Raw genomic sequence first — 3,648 nt, forward strand, 5'->3', positions numbered from 1 at the left:
AGGACATCAGTTGCATTTAAAATGATTATTGATATATCTGGCTTTTATCTACCATCTTATTATTAGTTTTATATTTAACCCAACTGTTTAATCTTCCTTTTTCTTTTATTCTTTTATATTATATATATATATTTATTATTTTATATTGTATATTATTTTATATATTTATTTATATTATCAAGACATTCTTTTATTCATTTTCTTCCCCCAAATATGAAACATTTCATAAATTTTCATATCATCCTTGAGTACAGACCTTAATAATCTTCTTTGTATCATATTAACTTTAGTATGTGTACTGCTGAAGTGAAAATGGTATTCTTTTTTAAACAAGAAGTTTTACTTTTGTGGAACTTTGTGATTTTAAAAAGTGCACATTACTTTGGAGAGTAAACTACATGCAGAAAAAAATCTAGAACAGTTCACTTTCATGTAAGATATTTGTTCCCGTAAGTAGCCAAACCATAATAGATTATACTGTAGAGACTCAAAGAAAAGTGATGATGTTTTTATGTTCATCATATTTATAAACAACCTGGTATGTGCCCATATGATTTAAATGTATAATTATTTAAAGAATGCAAATTATTTTTTAAAAATTAAGAACTGTGAAAGTTCTGGGATTTTTTTTACCATACTTGCAAGCTAACCAGTTAGCTTGCTACATTTCATGGATACTGGCAGAAAAAAAAAGACTACTGGGTCAGATTCAAAGGACTTTATTTTTCACAGCACAGTAGCCAGTATGATCTTCATGCTCGCGTCAGTTCCGCTTGCCCTCAAGTTCCATGGGGGCAATATGGAGTGGTCCTAGGTGAATTCTGTACATGTAGTGTGTTTATGTCACAGTTGAAGAACACTGAGTTCAGGGAACCAGAATCTTTTACAGTGGGCTGCAAACAAACCTGACTGAAGGAGTTAATATCTCCAATATCTCCTAGAAGGAGATAATATCTTTATTACACTAGAGAGTAAACAAACCTGCTCTTTGCTCTGGAAGGAGTCAGTATCTTTATCTTCCAAAGCCATTTGCTATATAAATGTACTTGAAAAGATGGTCCAGAATGAAAACTTATAGTGCTCAGAAGACTTGTAGAAACATGAGAGACCCATGGAGAATTGTCTCCCACATAAATGTGTACAGAAAGAAACGAATCTAAAAATGGAATACTCAGTTTTAAAAATCACTGTTCTTATTATTTCCTATTACATTGTTTCACAATATTGATCCTGAGTCGTAAATGACGTAAAAAGTGGAAGATAGATTACTTAAATAGAAAGGTTGATCTTGTTGAAAGACACATGGATACTGAGAGATTATTAATTCTTGTTTTAGGCTGAACCACTCAGTTGAGTTGGTCATCTGTTTCTGTTTAAGAAAGCTCTCTGGACAGGATTTCTGATCTTCCCTTGGTAGCCTACAGTTTTAGATTGTTTGCAAAAATGGCTGAAATCACCCCCCTCCCCATATCCATGCCTCTTTGCAATGTGATTTTGTAGCTCCTTCCATTAAAGGGAAGATCTTATTTACCCCTTGAATCTGGGCTATTCTTGTACTTTCTTCGATTAATAAAATGTGGCTGAAATGATGTTGTGGCTGTTCCTAGCCTAGGTCTTAAGAGACCTTGCACACTTCTGCTCTCTCTCAGAACCCTGTCCAGGTCCCAGGTGAACAGTTCGGAGTAGCCTTCTCAATGATGACAGGCATGTGGCTTAGTTGCCAATGTTTTCTTTGCTGACAGCAAGCTAAGTCTAAGAAGGAAAACTCCTTAGCTGACTTGCAGCTGACTAAAATACATTAGTTAGACCAGCCAAGACCAGAAGAACTGTCTAGTTTGCGTTCAGACAAAATTATTGATCCATAAAATCATGAGCTAAATAGTTGTTTTAACTCACTAAATTTGGGGATGATTAATTATTCAGTAGGAGCTACTTGCTATCTACATATAAAATATTAGTTTGTTATTACCACCAAATTCATTCATTCATCCAGTCACTCGTTCACTAGCGTGAATAAACTTTTATGTGCCAGCAGGAAACAAAACAAAAGCAATATCTCTATCTCTCTGAGACTAGTGGAGAAAGACAGAAAATAACATAAAAATAAAACATATAATATTCTAAGTGGTAATAAGTACAAAGAGAAAAAGGAAATTTAAAAACTTTATATCAGGTAGCCAGAGAGGTCCTCACTGAGAAGTTGGTTTTTAAATTTTTTTTCAGTTGAATTATAGTTGATTTACAATATTGTGTTAGTTTCAGGTATACAGCAAAGTGATTCGGTTTTATATATATATATATTTTTTTTTCTTTCAGATTATTTTCTGGTATCGATTATTATAAGATATTATGGTTCCCTGTGATATACAGTAAACTCTTGCTGCTTATCTACTTTATGTATAGTTGTGTCTGTTAATCCCATACTCCTAATTTATCCCTCCACTCCCTCCCTTTCTCCTTTGGTAAGCATAAGTTTGTTTTCTATGTCTGTGAGTTTGTTTCTGTTTTGTATATAGATTCATTTGTATTATTTTTTAGATTCTACATATAAGTGATATATAATATTTGTCTTTCTCTGTCTGACTTCACTTAGTATGATAATCTCTAGGTCCACCCATGTTGCTGCAAATGACAGTATTTCATTCTTTTTGATAGATGAGTAATATTCCATTGTGAGAAGTTAACTGTTGAATAAAGACACAGATGTAGTATGGAGGTGAAGCATGTAGGTATTTGGATGAAGAGTTTCCAAGGTAGAGAAAATAATAAGTGCAAAGCCATTAAGTTGATCCATATCTGGTGCACATTTTTGGGAACAGTTGGAGTAGAGTGAGCAGTGGGAAGAGTAGTAAGAGATGATATTAGGTAATCGGAGGCTAGACCCTGTATCAATTTACCTTGGCTTTTACTTGGAGTAATATTAGAAGCCTTTTGAAATGTTTAAAAAATTTCCCCCTTTTCACTGGAAGACTCTGAAGCAGGGCCATGACATGAGATGGCTTCAGTTTTGAGAGGGTTATTCTCACTGCTGTGCTGAGAAGAGACTGAAAGAAAACAAAGGTGGAAGCAGGAAGATCAGTTAGGATGCTATATCAATAATGAAGGACCAGAAGTTCAAACCGGACGTGTTGCTCGCGCCGCTGGCGGAGACCGTGGCGGAGGCTCTGCCCAAGTTCTCCGGGCCGTGCGCCCGGCGGCGCCCTGCGCCCCCGCGCCACCACCCCCAGCCACGCTCCCGGCTCGGGCTCCGCGCCCGGCGACCGCAGCAAGACTTGAACGCAGCGGTCATCTAAATTAGAGAAAGGAGATAAAAATAACCTCTGGATATTCCTCTCGTGTGATATTATTCTGGATGAAGCATAAAGATCTCTACTAGAGGAATATGGGAGGGGGACCTTGAAGATGGCGGAAGAGTAAGACGCGGAGATCGCCTTCCTCCCCACGGATACACCAGAAATACAGCCACACGTGGAACAACTCCTACAGAACTCCTACTGAAGGCTGGCAGAAGACCTCAGACCTCCCAAAAGGCAAGAAACTCCCCACGTACCTGGGTAGGGCAAAAGAAAAAACAGAGACAAAAGAATAAGGACGGCACCTGCACCAGTGGGAGGGAGCTGTGAAGGAGGAAAAGTTTCCACACACTAG

At 37.3% G+C, this 3,648-nt stretch overlaps 1 non-coding gene across 1 annotated transcript; it reads right to left on the minus strand.

Annotated features, from left to right (window-relative positions):
• Positions 1-207: 207 nt before the first annotated feature.
• LOC116748165 lies at positions 208-310 on the minus strand. Its single transcript, XR_004348181.1, has one exon. It is a non-coding gene; the product is annotated as a U6 spliceosomal RNA (small nuclear RNA).
• Positions 311-3,648: the final 3,338 nt, after the last annotated feature.

The sequence above is a fragment of the Phocoena sinus genome, chromosome X (genome assembly GCF_008692025.1).
Source record: "Phocoena sinus isolate mPhoSin1 chromosome X, mPhoSin1.pri, whole genome shotgun sequence".
Taxonomy (NCBI): Eukaryota; Metazoa; Chordata; class Mammalia; order Artiodactyla; family Phocoenidae; genus Phocoena; species Phocoena sinus.